The sequence below is a fragment of the Cucurbita pepo genome, chromosome 15, assembly GCF_057944985.1.
Source record: "Cucurbita pepo subsp. pepo isolate OVF chromosome 15, ASM5794498v1, whole genome shotgun sequence".
Classification (NCBI taxonomy): Eukaryota; Viridiplantae; Streptophyta; class Magnoliopsida; order Cucurbitales; family Cucurbitaceae; genus Cucurbita; species Cucurbita pepo.
In genome coordinates, this window is record NC_141812.1 from 6667286 (window position 1) to 6688272 (window position 20987).

Consider the following 20987-nt stretch of genomic DNA (forward strand, 5'->3'; position numbering starts at 1 on the left):
AAGCTTTGGTTTAGGTTCCTCAATAGAAAAAAATAAAATAGAGCATCTAGAACCCAAGCGGGGAGCATGTGTGTGGGCAGTGTGTAGAAAAGTACAATGCATCCAAATCCACCAAAAAATGAAATTAGAGCCAAAGCCAAGACATGATGTTTTATGCCACTAGACACGAACTCATATTTGCATGTGTGCATTTCTCGACCCTAATCGAGACTTCATGCATTATGCTCATGCATTGGGGGATACCCCTATTCCATCACGAGGGTACGGACACATACACCACTAGACAGATGAAGTATTATTATATTTTAGATAATGCTGCCATTGCGGTTATTAATTCTAATGGGTGTCCAGCATAAGAAGCTACCAGAGTAGGCTTGTCCGACAAGAAAAGGGGTCCAGCGGTGTACGAACTATCTAATGAGCTTGTACTTGCACGTATGGGCTGTGTGTAGAGTATATGACACACATCTAAGTTGCCCATTAATATAGTATCGTGGGAAAAAAGACTGATATGATAGGTTCCGTCATTGCATTCGCATGTTTATTGCATTTAATCCCAATAACGGGGTCATTTCCTGAGTATTTCTCAAAATACTCAAGCCACGTGTTACCTCTATTTCAAGTTAAGGCAAGGCATTTCTGTACGGCTGACGACAACATTGTAATTCGAGACCATGACACATGCATAGGGTAGTTGTATTATTTTCTTAGACTTAGGCTAGAATAGGATGCTTTTAATTTAAACGTTTATTTAAATTATTTATTCTTTTGTTGTGTCATTTTTAAAAGTGTTTTCAAAACACGTAAGAAAATGACTGTATCTTAAAATGAAGATGTCGTCTTATGAAAGTTTAAATAAAGTATTTCCGCATTCAATGTTAATGATATTTATACAGTGACGACCTTAAATAAATTTATTCATTGATTTGTACATTAGTTTTTTTTTTTTTTTTCTTTTAATCTTCCCATTTTAGTTATCATACCATATTTTGGTTTCATATTACCTAATTTGGAAAGGAGTAAATATTCTCAATTATATAAGAGTTTGGGTAGAATTATCAGCCCCCAAAAATGTACAAGTGCAATCATCTTGTTCTTCACCGTCTTCGATACAGGTATCTTGTAGTTATTAAAAAATGTATAAGTGTTTGAGGGTTGAGTCGGGTCAGGTCAGATTATGAGATTTTCTAGACCGAACCCAATTATTTGCATTATAAATTTTTCAGCATAAACAACCCTTGTTATATAATGAATCCAACTCAACCCAACTCGACCATAAATTTTTTGGGATAGATAGTTGGTTCAGGTAGTTCGAGTTATTTATTCAATTTTTTTATTTTGATAAAAATAAAAATTAGTTTGTAAAATATATGTTTATTTATTTTCATACGTTTGGTTACCATTTGCAATTCAATTTTGTGAGCAAACATGTATATCTTAAAATTAAACGTAAGTTTGATTGTACAAAGATTCAAACTAATAAGTTTTAGGGTTACCAAAGAACGAACCAGTAGAACTCAATTCAACATATATTTTGAAAAATTACTTTAACCAGATCGGGTAGAAAATAAATAATTATGAAATAAAATAAATACATATATATAAACACTTTTACCGGATCTAGTAGAAAATAAATAATCATGAAATAAAATAAATAAGTATATATAATTTTATTGTACACAAAAATGTATATTTTAAAATTAACAATCAATTTAGATGGTTTTGGTTCAATCTAGTTTTGGGGAACCCATAAACAACCTCACACATAAAAGTTTTCAGTTATTTGAATCTAGTCCAAATAAGTTCATAACTGAACTCGAACCAGATTGGTTCAGTCAATCCATCTAGTTTCGGGAGAACCCTTAAACCAACTCAATCATAAAAGTTTTCAGTTATTTGAATTCAGTCCAAATAAGTTCATAACCTAACTCGAACCGCACAGGTTGGGTTGGGTTGATCGAATTTTTTGAGTCATTAGATTTATTTTGATATTAATTTGAGTATTACTTTGTTTGATGAACAGTGACAAGCAAACCATTGGGAATACAAGGAAGTCATATACATATTACGTGCAACACTGTCCAAGATTGCTTTAATCCTAAGGTTTGTGAGTGCAAATTTGGGCTGTGTTTTTGCGTACCTAAGAGCCCGTCGCCGCACTTCAGCTTCCACCATGACAACATCAGTGATACCACTCAAAACTAAGAAGTGGCTCTCAACAACTATTCAATAAATACCATTATTTTCATTGCAATATGCTTTACACAAATGAATAAGACTGTGATAAAACCATGTATTTCAATATTATATATTAGATTAAATTGAAAAATTACTTTTCATTTATGATTTATGAGTTCGAGTATGATTATTGTGGATGAGCGATTGAGGTAGATGAGAGATGACTGCGTGAATTCTGTCGTTTTATAGAACGTTTTATAGGGCCGTTATGTATCGTCGTCAGCCTCAAGGTTTTATGACGCATCTACTATGGAGAGGGTCTAGCCTTACTCCGACTAGTCTTTGCGTCGTCTGGTGACTGGCTTTCGTACCATTTGTAATGGCCCAAAGCAGACAAAGTTGGGCTTGGCTGTTACAAATGGTATCAGAGCCAAACACCGGGCGGTGTGTTAGCGAGGACGTTAGGCCCTCAAAGGGGTGGATTGTGAGATCCCACATTGGTTGGAGAGGGGAACGAAACATTCCTTACAGGGGTGTGGAAACCTCTTCCTAATAGACACATTTTAAAACCATGAGGCTGACGACGATACATATCAAGCCAAAGCGGACAATATCTCTTAGTGGAGGGCTTGAGTAGTTATACTTTAGTTGTCATATATCTTACGGGCAAGTGTCTTTGCTGCCGAAAATCCAAATCTTTCAACTAAAAACAATAAACAGAGCATTCTTGATTAGCCACTTCATGCTCAAGTCCTTACTTTGTGTTAGTAGGACCAGTCAAAGCTCTATGCTCTCTCTTTTTAGTGTGGGATTATGTGCGGGAGAAAAAGGAATCTGTGGTGGCAGCGAACAACGAACAACAAGACTACAACTTAATTTTGACTTTTCACTCTATAAGATGAGCACAATTCATTAAAAAAAAATTACAATACTATGAAAGTTATTAAAAGATCAGAATCAGTTCAATCTCCTCGTCCCTCTCGCGTGCCACGCCCTTGTCTATACCCGAAAACATAAAAAAAAATTTAGTAGATGCATTTTAATACACAAAAATACTGGAGTCATCACATGGTTGATGTTTTCACCTTCCTCACTAGTCCGGTACTACGACCTTGTCTTAAATAAGCCTAAAACCAGAATATGATTTTAGGTCCCATTAGACATTGAAAGACTTACATGTGTGTATTTTTTTTATCTTAACAATAGGGTCACTTATGGTGTTTTTTTAAATAGTCATTCTCGTCCTAACATTTTTTCTGTTAAAAACATGATTCATAACTATAAATTTAAATTTTATTGTCAAGTAAATATTTGAAATATTTCTATAAAGGCTCCAAGGTTTCATTAAAACATTTGAAAACTCTCATAATATGTATATTGCATACCTTAATATTAGAGACGTTACACATAATTTACATTTTCATCCATGAATTTTTACTAATTACGATGTTTTTGGTTTGTAAAAGGTTAATATCTATAAATGTTTAAAAGAATTAAATAAATTTTTACAAAAATTTATGAAGAAATTAACGATACTTTTTTATTTTTTGAGTTGTTCTGCTGGATCGATCGTTCAAGACCTTTGGTCTCTATCCGGACCCGATGAATAAAATGGGAACACTTCTTATGGACTCGATGAAAATGATTCTGATCTAGTTCATGACCTATTAGAAGTAGAAGGCGCTCTGTTTGGATTGGGATCCTCACGGACAAAAAAGATTGCAGTCATTTTGATAGTGATCGAGTGACATTGCTTCTTCTGCCCGAACCTAGGAATCTCTTCGATATGATACAAAATGGATCAGCATCATAATAATTTTAAATTAATTAACCAAAAGATAATGCTAAAGACCAAACTGAGCATAAGTGACAATTAGGAGTAAAATGTAAAATATTCGAACCAATAACCAAATGAAAACTAAACTTCGAAGTATAATAAAAATGTAACTGTAGGATCTCACATCGGTTGGAGAGGGGAACGAAACATTCCTTATAATGTCGTAGAAACTTCTCCCAAGCAGTCACGTTTTAAAACCGTGAGGTTGAGAGCAATATGTAACGGCTCAAAACGGACAATATTTTTTAGCGGTGGGCTTGGACGGTTGTAACATATCAAAGAAGACAATTATTGTTAACAGTAAGCTTGGACTATTGTAACAGATCAAAGCAGACAATATCTATTAGCGGTGGACTTGGGCTGTTGTAACCGGTCAACCCGAAAAATATTTCTTAGGGGTGAGATTAAAATGATATATATATATTTTTTTAATTCTTTCCATCCTTTGGAAGAAATAAAAACTTGATCCCAATTCATTACTTGCATCCCTTTTGTGGTCTTTACATTAAGTTTGTAAATGGTAATCTTAGTGTATTAAATTCATAACCTCCCATTTAATGTTGTATTTCTAAAATTCATATTAGCAAATTAATTGAATATTGTCCCAAAGATTATACAATGGGATGGACAACAATGAAACGAACCTCATCTCATCAAACCATTTACAATACAACATAATCGCAAACAAACTTAGTCTCAACTTTGCTTTCATTATTGCAATGATATTGCTCCTCGTCTCTTCTTTTGTTAATTTCAACCTTTTTTTTTTTCTTCTTTTTGATAACTCTCCAAAAGTAGAGTTATATCAAGTCTTTTTACAGTTAATTTTGCACTTATACTCACCATGGGTTGGGGAGCAATATTGGCACACCTATGCCATCTCTTACTTTCTTGTTTCTTTCATCAACCATAGAAAATGTTATCTATTTTAAGATTAAGATCAATCATTAGCTCAGGCATAAATCGTGGCTTGGAAAAATATGCAAATAAGGGCCACATTTTATAGGACAGGGGTAATGTGCCATTGCAACCATATAACAATCCTCACGCAAATCTTGTTAAACATGTCATAATCTAATAATCATGCCAAAAACTTATGATGGAATATAAAATTTTCAAATGACTCATAGTGTCGAAGGAATCATCATTTTCAAATGACAATTCTGGTCGGTGGCGTTTGTTGTTACAAACCTTGAGGATGTGAATCTAAGAACGATCATTAAGGTCATATATTGTGTGTTCTTCTTCAATGATGGAAGGAGAAGACGCTAAACCGATTGAGGCGGACCCTTGAAGAATCTTTTAAAAATCACCTACCGAAGATGTCTGGGCTAAAACTGCTAGTAGCCTAGACATTGAGTTGAGAAATTCAGTGTTTTTCCTTTGTGGCAGATCTTGTAAATGACCATTTGTCGAAAGACATATCAAAACTATTTACTTTTCGTTAAAGGATCGTCATATCCTTTCTGCCCTCATGTTTGATGTTCACATAGAGAACCTTAACATCTTATCAGAAGCATTCAAATGTCTCCCCCACAACTTACTATGCTCATAGAGGTAAATCTGGAGAAATCGTCAACCTGTTTCCAAAACCCTTTCATGGGATCAGATTACTAAGAATTCTACCTGGATCCTTAAATATGTGAGCCTTCCAATCAAGAAAGACCCACAGTTTGCTCAAGTCATCGAACATGATGATGGAAAGCGTAAAAGTAAAATTCAATGAAAATTAAATTTTCTTTCCAAAGGTAAAGATTCTTAAGCTCGAGATCTAGTACCTCATGAATCTCGAGATCTCCATAAAAAATCAACATGTCAAAGTCTATGCAAATAGAGCCGGTTGATTACAACAAAGAAGTAGTTTTAGTCGATTATGAGGGAAATCCCAGATCTCCAACTCAAACCGAATTGGATACTACATCTATCTTCAACCAGATCGATATTATCACAAATGAATTGTTCACTGATAAAGAATTCCTTAAAAATGCATTACAACCTCGAAGGATATCCTAAATATCCAACATCAAAATAACTTCTCAAACAAGATTCTCTCAACCATTGCAAGACAAGTTAAGAAGATTGAAGAAAAAATCAAGGAAAAACAACAACAAATGAAATAAAAAAAACTATTGCAAATATTAATGGCGTGAGATTCGCAAAAGTTGAGGAAAGTTCTTTTATTCATACCAGCTATTTTAGACAAAATTAGTCTCGGCTCAACAGAAGAGGCACTTGCTCTCATTGAAGAAAAGTTAAACAATCTTTCAATTTTGATAGAACCTTAAGTAATTAAATTTTTAGTGTCATATGAACCATATGAGAATGACCTCAAAATTTTTAAAAATGATTTTTCCAAAGAAGAAAAGATGCCCAAAAAAACTAGACCTCATCAACAAAATTGTTAAATTAGAGAACAAAGTCCAAAAAACTAGATGAAGAAAAATTGGTATCCTAAGCCCTCTTTCCCCGATGTTCCATTCGAAGAAAAAACTCAAATGACTCAATCCACCTATGAAGGAACATTCATACATAAGTGGAATATAGATGGTCTATCCGGTCATCTAGTTGTAAATGTAATCAACAAAATGTTGATGGGAGCTAGCGCCTATAGTCTTCGAGGTAAGTTTGACCACGCTATTTCTCAAATTGTAACTTTTGGTTTCACAGGAGTACTCAAGGATGGGTTGGAGAAGCATATCTCCGACGAAGAAAAGCAAAGGATACTCAACCATACTACTAAAGAAAGAGAAGTACAAATATAAAAAGTGAAATTGGAATATCTCAAGTTATGGAGAATGATATAAGTGTTGAATAGCCATTAATACCCTTTTATATATTGTCTTAAAGTTTGTCGTAGGCAAACTAGAAATCCATACTGAACGTTTGAGAAAATTCTTATGATTATAAGATGCGAAAAGTTAGCTACTTCTGATGGTACAAAGATATAATTGTAACTAAGGTTATGACAAGATATATAGTACCCTTTAATTATGGATGATGCACTTCATTGAAGGACTTCCAAAGTATATTTCTCGAAGGATAACTACCGCTCTCAATGAAGAGTGTAAGCATAAGATTCCTTGGAATGAATTCACTTATGGTGATTTAGGTTATGTAATAGCCAAGTCGACCGCCAGCAAATATTGTCTACTTTGGCCCGTTACGTATCGTCGTGAGTCTCACGGTTTTAAAAGCATCTGTTAGGAATCAAAATGATATTAATTAACAAATTAGAGTGGCGCAGCGGAAGCGTGGTGGGCCCATAACCCACAGGTCCCAGGATTGAAACCTGGCTCTGATACCAATAATAAATAGCATTCCCATCAACTACAAGGTCGGTATAATACTCTTTGGGTGCTATTCAACTCATGGTTTTAAAATGCGTCTACTATATTGAGAGTTTCGCCCTACTTTGACCAGTGCATCGTGTAACGGTCATACTTCTTCAAATGTGCGGCCTCTAATCTACATTCATATATTTTACCTGGCTTTGTTGGACCTTGCCATATTTTTTACCTGGCTTTGTTGGACCTTAGGCAAGGTTTACCTTCGACATTCAAACATCACTAATGTGGAATCAAAACTTGTTTCACCATACACGCTGCCTATGCATGCATGTTCAATTGTGTATGACACAACAACGTTGCATCTCATCGTCATCTCGGTTCCTCACAACACGTCCCATGCATCGTGATGCAATCTCAAGTCTCGAGATAGCTTCTCGAGATAACTTGACCATCTTGGTTGTGTAGACACATCTCTCGGGACAGTTTGGCCAAGTGGTCTAAGGTGCCAGATTCAGGCTTTGGTTTGAAGGGGCGTGGTCCCACAGCTGTCATTTATTTTCATTTTTTGTAAACCTTCAAGCCCGCTGCTAGCACATATTATAAAAACCTCATGATTTTAAAACGCGTCTACTATAGAGAGAGTCTAGCCCTACTCCGACCAGTGCATCGTGTGACGGTCATACTTCTTCAAATGTGCGGCTTCGTGATCTTGACACGCTAGCCAAAAACCTTATGGGGTACACAATCTCCATTCACATTTTTCACCTCGGCTTTGTGGCTTTGTTATACCATAGGCAAGGTTTGCCTTCAACATTGAAACATCACTTATGTGGAATCAAAACTTGTTTGACCACACACGCCGCCTATGCGTGCATGTTCTATCATGTGCGACACAACAATGTTGCATCTCATCATTATCTCGGTTCCCAACAACACGATCCATGTATCGTGATGCAATCTCATGTCTTGAGATACTCGATCATCTTGGTTTTTCTAGACACATTCGTTGGGACAGTTTGGCCGAGTGGTCTAAGGCGCCAGATTTAGGCTCTAGTCTAAAAGGGCGTGAGTTCAAATCCCACAGCTGTCATAATCATACTTTTTCAATCTCATCGTCCGACCCATGCATCGTATTGCAATCTCATCGTCTATTGTGAAGAGATTCTAACCCAACTCCAACCAGTGTCTCGTGATCTTGTCACGCTCACGAAAAATCTAAAGGAGTACTCAACCTCTATTCACATTTTTCACTCGACTTTATGGCTTCGTTATACCTTAGGCAGAGTTTTTCTTCCGCATTCAAACAAACATAATGTGGAATTAAAACTTGTTTGACCACACACGCCATCTATGCGTGCATGCTCAATCATGTGCGACACAACATTGTTGCATCTCATCGTCATCTCGGTTCCCAACAGCACAACCCATGCATCGTATTGTAATCTCATGTCTCGAGATAGCTCGACCATCTTGATTTGTCCAAACACATTCGTCGGGATAGTTTGGTCGAGTTGTCTAAGGTGTTAGACTTTGACTCTGGTTCAAAAGGGCATGGATTCAAATCCCACAGCTGTCATTTATTTTAATTTTTTGTAAAGCCTCGTGCCCGCTGCGAACACATATTGTTTGTTTTGACTTTTTATTTATCGTTGTCAACATCGTGGTTTTAAAACGCATCTAATATGGAGAGAGTCTAGCCCAACTCCGACCAGTGCATCATGTCAAAGTCAATACTTTTTCAAATGTGCGGCTTTGTGATCTTGACACGATCATGACAAACCTTAAGGAGTACTTAATTCCCTTTCATATTTTTCATCTAGCTTTGTGGCTTTGTGGCTTTGTTGGACCTTAGGCAGGGTTTGCCTACGGGTTTCAAACATGAATAATGTGGAATTAAAACTTATTTGACCGCACACGCCGCTTATGCGTGCATGTTCAATCATTTGTAACACAACAACATTGCATCTCATGGTCATCTCGGTTCCCAACAACACGACCCATGCATCGTGATGCAATCTCATGTCTTGAGATAGCTCGACTATCTTAGTAGTCCAAACACAATTGTTGGGATAGTTTGGCTTAGTGGTCCAAGGTGTTAGATTTAGTCTCTGGTTTAAAAAGGGATTGGTTTCTAATCCCATAATTGTCATTTATTTTTATTTTTTGTAAAACTTTTAGGAGTACTCAATCCCCATTCACATTTTTCAGGGCTTTGTGGCTTTGTTGGACTTTGGGCAGGATTTTCCTTCGGAATTCAAACATCACTTATGTGGAATTCAAACTTGTTTGACCACACACGCCGCCTATGCATGCATGTTTAATCATGTGCGACACAACACGTTGCATCTCATTGTAGATGAGAGCCCCCCAATCAGGTAAGACTCACAATCTACTATCTCAAAGTTTGCCATAAGTGAACTAAACATCTATGATGAAAGCTAGAGATCAAAATGATTAATATCAGCAGAAGCGTGGTGGGCCCATAACTCACAGGTCCCACGATTGAAACCTAGCTTTGATATCATTATACTACATGTGAAATAACATAGTCAACAAAAATAAGGGACACTACTTATCCTACAATACATAAAAGTGGCAGCGAACCACACATCACTCACCTATCTTTTTTGGTTTGATTGTCCTTCTTTCAGTGTCCCTCCACGAGGAGTCTCCGTCATCAAACCGAAGTTAAATCATGCTTCATGATAACGAATTACTTTGTTGATTGAATATCTCAGAGAAAAAAAATACTTGTTTGAGATTTGAATCACTCCGCAGGCAAGATCGATCATGTCAAGCTTAGATGATACTAAACATACAACCTAAACTACATAGCATTACAAAAAAAAACTTATTACTTAGTTAAAAGAAGGCATAAATGATCTTTTTACTACCTTTTTCAAGTCTACAAGACAACATAAGTGGTTATATATAGCCTCAACATGAAACCCTTAACCTTCCACTAGGAATTTTAAGAGTTGTATCATTCATACTTTTAGGACTATAGTTAGCCACTATGAAAATGAGAAATTTTAAGAGTTGTGTCATTCATACTTTTAGGACTATAATTAACCACTATGAAAATGTAACGATCTTATTTTTTTTACTAAAATAAAGTCGTACCATATGCATGATTTGATCTTTTTATGTGGAAATATTCATTTTAAATGTTTCATCAGTCCCATGGACTTACATAATAAAAATAAAATTCGTAAATAAATCGAAAACATATAAGAAATGACAATAAACATATATATCCAAAAACTAGAAAACAAATGATGATGGAGTTGACACACGAGTCGTGTGAGTTGCGACGGACGTGGGAAGCGTGTGCGCTGCACATGAGAAGAGCATGACTAGTTTGTCAGGTCACACATGCATTTCTCGAAGAGTGTCCTTTTCAGGTCGTGCGCTGCTGGGAGTGATTTAGTGCTTGTTGGGCCACCCGTGTTGAACCTGGATCCAAAAGTCTATCGGTTTTGTCTCTTTGGCCTATTTTCTACTTCTACTAGATCTTTGGCGCTCACTGAAAATGCATTAAGGAAATAAAAAGTCATAAAATGCATTTATGTCTATCGCGAGATTTCTGATGCGAGGGTGGTTGCTCCCACGAGATCGCTAACTCTTTTATTTTTTTCCTTGTTGTTACCGTAAATGTAACCTAAATGTGAATAAAATTCATAAAATACATTAGTGAGATCCACAAAAAAAATTTGTAACTAGGATAAATAAAACTCATCTTCCTTAAGCTTATATTTCCTTAAAAGCATTCCATGATTGAGATGTCTTGATTCGTATCATTCTCCACTTCTTCAAGAGGATTCATGGTCGAATCTATTTGTAAAACTTTGCTGCAAAAGTAGGTTAAGAAAATACAAAAGACCTCACAACACTTTATCACGTGAACACTCAACACTTTATTCACGTGTACACTCAAGGAATTGTTGGCCATTGTTTGCACTCATTTACACAAATGAAGCTCTCTGTAAGGACATGGCTGATGCGATGGCTAAAAAAGACAGGTAAATTTTTTTGCGAAATAAAATCATTAAAATTTAAAACATAATTTACATTATACCAAAATAGTGTGCGCACATTAGTAATTTAAAATACAACATAATAGTTAAAAGACAAAATAAGGAACAGACGCAAAACATTTTATAATAAAAGGGTTGAGACAACAGGTGAGGTTAGTCTATGGCACCTGCTCCAGATTCCGCTCCCGACCTCGACCAGCTCCTTATTACCTGGAAAAAAATTGGAGAATAAGGAATGAGTACAAGACTCAGTAAGTAGCCTACTTGTAGGCTCTTAATCGTGTCCTTGATATGCTAGGGTACCACATTCTTTGTTCTTGCTTGTTCTTGATCTTGTTCTTGTTTTAAGTACTTAAGCCCCTTTAATTCTTGTTCTTGACTTAGGGTTCTTATCTTGATCTTTCTTGAGGACCTTGGTTCTTAAACCCTAAAACCTTGGTTTTCCTTTAAGGGCCTTAGCACTATGGTTTTTGGTTCTTGGTCATTTGTTCCTGGTTCTTGTCCTTAGAACTAGGATCTTGATCCATGTTCTAGTCCTTTATCTTTCTCTTGTTCTTGGTATTCTTGGTTCTTGTTCTATTATTGATTCGTTCTCCAAGACACTTCCCCTAGGATTTATAGCACTAGACATGTACCTAAGAATCTTGCGTCCAAGGCTTCATGCGTTCTAAGCGACACAGCTTTAACTTACGTCCAAGGCTTCATGCGTTCCAAGCGACGTAGTCTTACCGCATCTTGGGGCTTGCCCTTCGATATGGTCTGCTTAACCTATGCCCAAGGTTTCATGCATTCTAAGCGGCATAGTCTAAAAACTTACATCCAAGGCTTCTTACGTTCCAAGCGATGTAGTCTTAAAACTGCATCAAGGGCTTGCCCTATAATACAGTCTGCTTAACCTATGCCCAAGGCTTCATGCGTTCCAAGCGACATAGTCTGAAAACCTACATCAAGGACTTTCCCTATAATACAGTCTGCTTAACCTATGCCCAAGGCTTCATGCGTTCCAAGCGACATAGTCTGAAATCCTACATCCAAGGCTTCTTAGGTTCCAAGCGATGTAGTCTTAATACTGCATCAAGGGCTTGCCCTATAATACAGTCTGCTTACCTACGCTAAAGGCTTCATGCGTTCCAAGTAGCGTAGTCTAAGTCATGAACATGCTGTACCGTGGGAGGTCTTAGGAGGTTCTTGATTCGTGGATAAGGTAACTTACTCCCTTCTTGTTCCTCCGTGACCTTAGACTACTCCCCTTGATAGACCATAAAGGTCACTTTCTTGGTGCATACTTGAACATCATCCTGCAAGTCTGCAGGGCATCTCTAATAGGTGAGGGAAACTTGAGGCATGACATCCTGCAAAGGAAACATGGTGCAAGGCATCCCACCTAGAAGAGGAATTATTGGGCACCGCTTGGTGGGAGGTCATGGGTCACTTTGGACATGATTAGAGTATTACCTAGCATTCTTGAGTTTCTGTTTCTGAGTTTGGGGACCTTGATCCCTCGTCCTTGAGTGGTACCTAGCATTCTTCTTGCTTGGGTAGTTGTAAAGCTTGTGTGTTGTTTGTTCTTGGTTCTTAATCTTGTAAGTTTCTAAGGTCCTTAATTCCTTGAGACATAAGTTGTAACTTGTATTTGTAACCATATGAACCCATCTTAGTGTAAGTTGTTCTAGAAGGTCATAGATTCTTAGGGAGTTCTTTAGAGGGTTCTAGAAGAGTCTGAAGTCTTGTGGTGTTTCCTTTAGGTGTTTCTTGGATCCTAACTTGGTTTAGGTTCCAAACTTACTCCAATCAACTTGAAACCTCAAACTTATCTTCATGTCCTTCATAATCGACCTTATAAGAAGTAGCAAATCATCCGGAGCACGTATAGACCTTGAAATCTCATAAGAGTCCTAGGGATATTTTGGCCATTTCACCCCTAATTCTTGGTTTTGCTACTTAACGTGTTCCAATCCCTTTCAACTTTACAAAATCATCAAACATCATAAAATAGGATCTACTTCAGGGTTTCATAGCATTTGGAGGTCATCTAGGTCAGGAACTGTAGGTAGATATCCTTAGGGGCATTATGGTCATTTTGCATCATTTCTTGGTTTACCCACTTATCCTTATCTAATGACTACTAAACTTCATTTAGAACCTCAAAATGCTATAATATGCTCAGAATTAAAATTTTATAGGCAGCGGAGTTCATCTAGTGGGTTATTCTAATGTTACCTAATTACCGAGCAATTTGATAGGTTTAAGGTCTTAACTCGCGGTTCTTTGAGTTTTTCTTTCATCTAATCCTAGTTCGTACTTGGTGTTCATATGAAAATCCAAGCGATTCCTGCAAGTATTTCTTAACAAAAAAATCCAAGGTGGCTACTTACCTCGTTGTCGACATTCAGGACCTCTGTTCTTGACCTTCCGGTACCCGATTTACCTCAACTTTCCTTGCACACACTCCTTATTATGTCTACTTTCTGGAACCATAGAGTTTTTCATGAGAATCCATCTGGAAGGGGGTTAAAATTGAGAAAAACCGAGGGAAGGTTGAGTTTTGGGTTGACATGGCCAGTTCAACTGAACCGCCCACGTCATCGTCTTCTTCCTCCAGACAGGGAGAAGGCGCGTGCGACCGTTCGCGTCGCCGTCGTAAACTCGCCCTCCCCAACTCCTATCACACGGTTCGTCCCCTCGATTCCTTCATAAAACTTAAAGAAGGTGTTACAAGGAAGAGCTAGGGATTGATTTTTTACCTTCTCATCGGATTGTAGCCTAAGATATTTGCTTCCAAATTTCGTCCAAAATATGATTTCTCGCTGGAGTAAAAACAGAGGATTTCTTATTGGGTAGCCGATTCTAGGGGTTTTTTAGGCTCGATTTTGTCACGAAACCTCTTCCTTATTGTTCCCTTAATCTAAAGGAATTAGTTTGGAGGAATGACTTTGAGTGTAGGACCTTAATTTTGAGAAATCACTCTCGGTCTGCAAGTTACCCGACGCCTCCAATTTACAATCTCTTGGGTATCTTGTTCTTTGACGTCTCAGCTCTTTATTCCTTCATCAAAGTTACTCATCTTCTTTTTTCTGAAGCTAAAGGAATCCTTAATTTGAAGAAAAAGTGGCCGTAGATAGGAATTCGACACTTACCTCCAATTTGAGCCCGAAACGGATTTTCTTCAATTGGGAACGTTCCTGAGGTTATTTCTCTTCGCGGTCTTCTATGAAAACATTCCTTGGAGGTGCAGAAACCTATTGGGGTCGTCCTTGCTCGAAGAATACTTGTATGTCCTTGGATTGGAATTTTGAGTTTTCCTTGAAGCTTTTTAATGGCAGATTGGATTGGGCGAATGGCTTCTAGGCACTTTCAGGACTCTATTCCTTCGTAAAACTTGTGGGTAATGTTGTTTAGAAGCTATAGGAACAAGTTTGAAAGGAAATGGTGGAGAATTGCTCTGGAATTTGGAAGAAGCCTGAGAGTAGGAGACCCAAAATCTAAACACTTATTGCCAACAGCTAGGTGCTCGACCTTGCTCGATTCTTGTTCCAAATGATTGCCCCAACTACAGAATTTATAGGGGAAACTTAAACCAACATTGGGAGCTCCAGAATCATCGTGAATTGTCGGTTGGATTTTCTAGAAAATCCGTTGGAAATATCTATTCCGATCAGAGCCTCACCGACGATGGTTTTGAATCCTAGCCGTTGGATGTGACGATCCGTGAGTTTTCTAGAATATATACAAGTTTGGAGGTGATCCAACGGCTGAGACTCAACATTCGAAGGATTTTGTGCAGAAGGCAATGTGAAGGTTCTGATTTTTTAGCAGAATGGTAAATCCGTAATTATCCTTAACTTTAAGGGTATTTGGGTAATTTGCCACTTTTCGAATATTTTATTATTATTTTCTCAAAAAATCCATAATTTTCCTAAAAATTCTTCATCTCTTGTTGGTCATTTCTCCGGTCTTGAACATCTTGAAATTCCTTCTAGATAAGGAATTAAAAATCTCGCAAGATCCTTGATATTGAAAAAATGACATTTTCGTCCCTTTCGCTTATGCTTTCATTCCAATCATTCTCCAAAGGTCTTAAGTCCTTAAGATTACTCCTTAGGGTATAGAAATGACTTACTAAGTCTCTTTTCCTTGCTTAATTCTCATAATTTCTTTCCTGGGATCTTTTGGGTCATGCATAGGTGGCTTTCCTTCACTTTTAGGGTGTTACAACACGTGACTAGATTACTCAAATTTGATTGGAAATTGTTTATGTATGCAGGTACAAGCAAACCATTAGGCACAAAAGGAAGCTATCTTAAAGGTATTTCATGCAGGACTTCAGATGATTGCAGGGATAATGTTTTTTGTGATTGTAAATTAAACATCTGCTTCTGTCATGGCAAGAAGCATCCCTTCAACTTCAACTCCAAGTCTCACAAGATGAGTAAGAACATTCATTTAGAAGACAACAAGGAGATCAAAGAAGTGCCTCTCAACAACTAATCAAAATAATGAAGATGATCATAAAGAACTTGATCGATGTGACCCTGTATTTAGATTCTCATAATAAATAAACGATATTTTTGTTTAGTTCGTGTGCCTCTTAAGGTTTCGGGTCATAGTATATCATACGAATACAAGATACACTGACATGCTCGTTCCACATGAAGCTATTTAATGCAACAAATTATTCATAACAACATACCATAAAGAATCATATACATGACAAAGACATCATGAGTCAAAAATCGAGACTCGAATCTATCTCGAACTCTATAGCTCCATAGTTCATGCACACTCTCGTCTCGGGTGTGCAGTTAGTTTATATTTAAAAAGATGAGTAGTGTGATATAGTAACAATGTTTAGAAAATGCTCAATTTTGAAGGACAAGAAAGAGAGTAATCTAAAAATTATTGTTATAATTATTTATATTATGATTGCGATTATTATATTATGATGAGACGGTTTAGGTGAGATCTACCGTAGACCCAACTTTCAATTCCCTTATGGAATCTAGTTGGTCTTGGGATCATCTATCCTCCTCTCTTCTTGAGAATTTATACATCCCTCATTATTATATGGACAACTATCTCTCGAGTTATAGTTTAGGTTTATCCTCAATAGAAAAATAAAGTAGAGCATCTAGAACCCAAGCAGAGAGCATGCGTGTGGGGAGTGTGTAGAAAAGTACAATGCATCCAAGTCAACCGATAAATGAAATTAGAGCCAAAGCGAAAACATGATGTTTTAATCCACAAGACACAAAATCATATTTGCATACGTGCATTTCCCGACCTTAATAGTGGGGTCACTTCTTAAGTATTTTTTAATATTCATTCTATCATTAAAAAAAAAAAATTTACAGTAATGAAAAGGACATATAAACGGTTGTTGGCTTCTCCTATGGAGGCTATAGAACGAAATCTTTTGTGCTAAATCCAACATTTATTATATTTTTCTCTCTTTTAATTTCGTTTTACAAGAGTCACTATGGGGTCACCTCCAGAGTATTTTTCAATATTCATTCTACCATTAAAAATAAAGGTTTGAAATATTTGTTTAGAGGTCAAAAGTATTTCTATTTGAATCACATCCAAAATATAGGATCATTACCATCAAATTTTGAAAAATTCATTGGTTGATTATTGTAGGTTAGTCTTTTTAGTTATTCCCATTTGGGTTATCATACCATATTTCGGTTTCATATTACCTAATTTAGCAAATATTCCTCAATTATATAAAAGTTTTGGGTACAAAATTGAAGACACAAAATTATCATCACCCAAAAATCTCTAAAATCCCTTCCAAAGTCATGGACAAGAACATTTCTATCAAGTTCGCTTTCCTAGCTACAATCATCTTGTTCTTCGCCATAATCGATACAGGTTTAAAATATGTTGTAGTTATTAAAATGATATATCTTGTTTTTTCTTCAAATGATTAAAATGATCCTAATTCATTACATGCATCCCTTTTGTGATCTGGTAGGTTAATTTTGTTAATCATAATATTTCTTCTTGTATTAAATAAATAACATCCCATTTAATGTTGTATTTCTAAAATCAAATATTAGTAAAGTAATTGAATGTCCCATAATGGGATGGACAACAATGAAACTCACCTCACCCCCGTCAAACCATTTTACAATACAACATAATAGCAAACAAACTTAGTCTCAACTTGGCTTTCGTTGTTGCGATGATATTGTTCCTCGTCTCTTCTTTCAGTAACTTTCAATCTCATTTATTTTTCTTCTGTTTTGTTGTTCTTCATTTTAAAAGCCTATATTTAAATTTTATGATAATATTGAGGGAAATGTTGATAAAATAATTGTATGTATAGATATTACGAATTGTATATATAACTTTATGTGTGTTTTTCATGGATTAATTATATGTTGAGTGAGGATATAATATGTTGAAATGATTCGTGTTGATCTGTGGGGATAGTTTTCACTCTTAGAAACAAGGAGTAAGTAATGTGATCTTGTCAGAGTGGAATGTCGAGGCCATCAGATGTTGAATCTGAATTTCGAATCTTGATCTAAATCTTCGGCGCGAGGCATTATAACTTAAATATATATATATATATATATATATATATATATATATATATATATATATATATATATATATATATATATATATATAAGAGTTTCAATCTGTAGGAACTTTAAAATTAAGTGTGTTTTTCAGGAAGCAATTGTTTTTGGGTATCCTCCTAGAAAATTTCCTAAGAAGCATATGATTGAGATCAAATCATGTCGAAATGACCCATGTGAGTCTTTGGTGATATTCTTCACCTCTTAGAAACTAGGTGTCAGTAACTTGACCATGTCGCTAGGGTTGCATAGGATTAATGTCGGTGCCATCAAGTATCGACTTCAGATTATGAATCCTTATATGAATCCTATGCATGTGGTGTTATAAACGGTATTAGGCGACACCTCTCCTAGTAGATACAAACAACGTGTAAATTTCATTTCAATGGCTCAATCACATGACCTAAAAAATTAAGCGTAATTTTCATTATGTTGGATGACTTCTCAGTATGTTAGTGAGAACAAAACATGTTGGGGTATGTCAGGACTGTCTTCCCTCTTAGAACCGAGGACTAGGTAACGTGAGCATGTTGCAGGAGAATGTCGGAGCCTTCAAATGCTAAGAATCCTAGACATCGAGCTGAAATTTAGTACTCTTTGATTATACGTGACTAGATGGCTCAAATTTGATTGAAAATTATTTACGTATGCAGGTACAACCAAACCATTAGGCACAAAAGGCAACTATCTTAAAGGTATTTCATGCAGGACTGCAGATGATTGTAGGGATAATGTGTTTTGTGATTGTAAATTAAACATCTGCTTTTGTCATGGCAAGAAGCATCCCTTCAACTTCAACTCCAACTCTCACAAGATGAGTAAGAACATTCATTTAGAAGACAACAAGGAGATCAAAGAAGTGCCTCAAAACAACTAATCAATATAATGAAGATGATCATAAAGAACTTGATCGATGTGACCCTGTATTTAGATTCTCATAATAAATAAACGATATTTTTGTTTAGTTCGTGTGCCTCTTAAGGTTTTGGGTCATAGTATATCATACGAATACAAGATACACTGACATGCTCGTTCCACATGAAGCTATTTAATGCAACAAATTATTCATATAATAACATATCATAAAGAATCATATACATGACAAAGACATCATGAGTCAAAAATCGAGACTCGACTCTATCTCGAACTCTATAGCTCCATAGTTCATACACACTCTCGTCTTCGGTGTGTAGTTAGTTTCTATTTAAAAAGAAAGAGTAACTTGATATAGTAGTAACCTTTAAAAAATGTGTGCTTTTCTCGACCCTAATCGAGACTTCATGCATTATGCTCATGCATTGGGGGATACCCCTATTCCATCACGAGGGTACGGACACATACACCACTAGACAGATGAAGTATTATTATGTTTTAGATAATGCTGCCATTGCGGTTATTAATTCTAATGGGTGTCCAGCATAAGGAGCTACCAGAGTAGGCTTGTCCGACAAGAAAAGGGGTCCAGCGGTGTACGAACTATCTAATGAGCTTGTACCTGCACGTATGGGTTGTGTGTAGAGTATATGACACACATCTCAGCTGCCCATTAATATAGTATCGTGGGGAAAAAGACTGATATGATAGGTCCCGTCATTGCATTCGCATGTTTATTGCATTTAATCCCAATAGTGGGGTCACTTCCTCAGTATTTCTCAAAATGTACAAGTGCAATCATCTTGTTCTTCACCGTCTTCGATACAGGTATCTTGTAGTTATTAAAAAATGTATAAGTGTTTGAGGGTTGAGACGGGTCAGGTCAGATTATGAGATTTTCTAGACCGAACCCAATTATTTGCATTATAAATTTTTCAGCATAAACAACCCTTGCTATATAATGAATCCAACTCAACCCAACTCGACCATAAATTTTTTGGGATAGATAGTTGGTTCAGGTAGTTCGAGTTATTTATTCAATTTTTTTTTATTTTGATAAAAATAAAAATTAGTTTGTAAAATATATGTTTATTTATTTTCATATGTTTGGTTACCATTTGCAATTCAATTTTGTGATCAAACATGTATATCTTAAAATTAAAGATAAGTTTGATTGTACAAAGATTCAAACTAATAAGTTTTAGGGTTACCAAAGAACGAACCAGTAGAACTCAATTGAACATATGTTTTGAAAAATTACTTTAACCAGATCTGGTAGAAAATAAATAATTATGAAATAAAATAAATACATATATATAAACACTTTTACCGGATCTAGTAGAAAATAAATAATCATGAAATAAAATAAATACGTATATATAATTTTATTGTACACAAAAATGTATATTTTAAAATTAACAATCAATTTAGATGGTTTTGGTTCAATCTAGTTTTGGGGAACCCATAAACAACCTCACTCATAAAAGTTTTCAGTTATTTGAATCTAGTCCAAATAAGTTCATAACTGAACTCGAACCAGATTGGTTCAGTCAATCCATCTAGTTTCGGGAGAACCCTTAAACCAACTCAATCATAAAAGTTTTCAGTTATTTGAATTCATTCCAAATAAGTTCATAACCTAACTCGAACCGCACAGGTTGGGTTGGGTTGATCGAATTTTTTGAGTCATTAGATTTATTTTGATATTAATTTGAGTATTACTTTGTTTGATGAACAGTGACAAGCAAACCATTGGGAATACAAGGAAGTCATATTCATATTACGTGCAACACTGTCCAAGATTGCTTTAATCCTAAGGTTTGTGAGTGCAAATTTGGGCTGTGTTTTTGCGTACCTAAGAGGCACTTCAGCTTCCACCATGACAACATCAGTGATACCACTCAAAACTAAGAAGTGGCTCTCAACAACTATTCAATAAATACCATTATTTTCATTGCAATATGCTTTACACAAATGAATAAGACTGTGATAAAACCATGTATTTCAATATTATATATTAGATTAAATTGAAAAATTACTTTTCATTTATGATTTATGAGTTCGAGTATGATTATTGTGGATGAGCGATTGAGGTAGATGAGAGATGACTGCGTGAATTCCGTCGTTTTATAGAACGTTTTATAGGGCCGTTATGTATCGTCGTCAGCCTCAAGGTTTTATGACGCAT

At 36.0% G+C, this 20987-nt stretch overlaps 1 non-coding gene across 1 annotated transcript; it reads left to right on the forward strand.

Moving 5' to 3' along the window:
- Positions 1-8312: 8312 nt before the first annotated feature.
- On the forward strand, positions 8313-8392 carry TRNAL-UAG (transfer RNA leucine (anticodon UAG)). The gene has a single exon. It is a non-coding gene; the product is annotated as a tRNA-Leu (tRNA).
- Positions 8393-20987: the final 12595 nt, after the last annotated feature.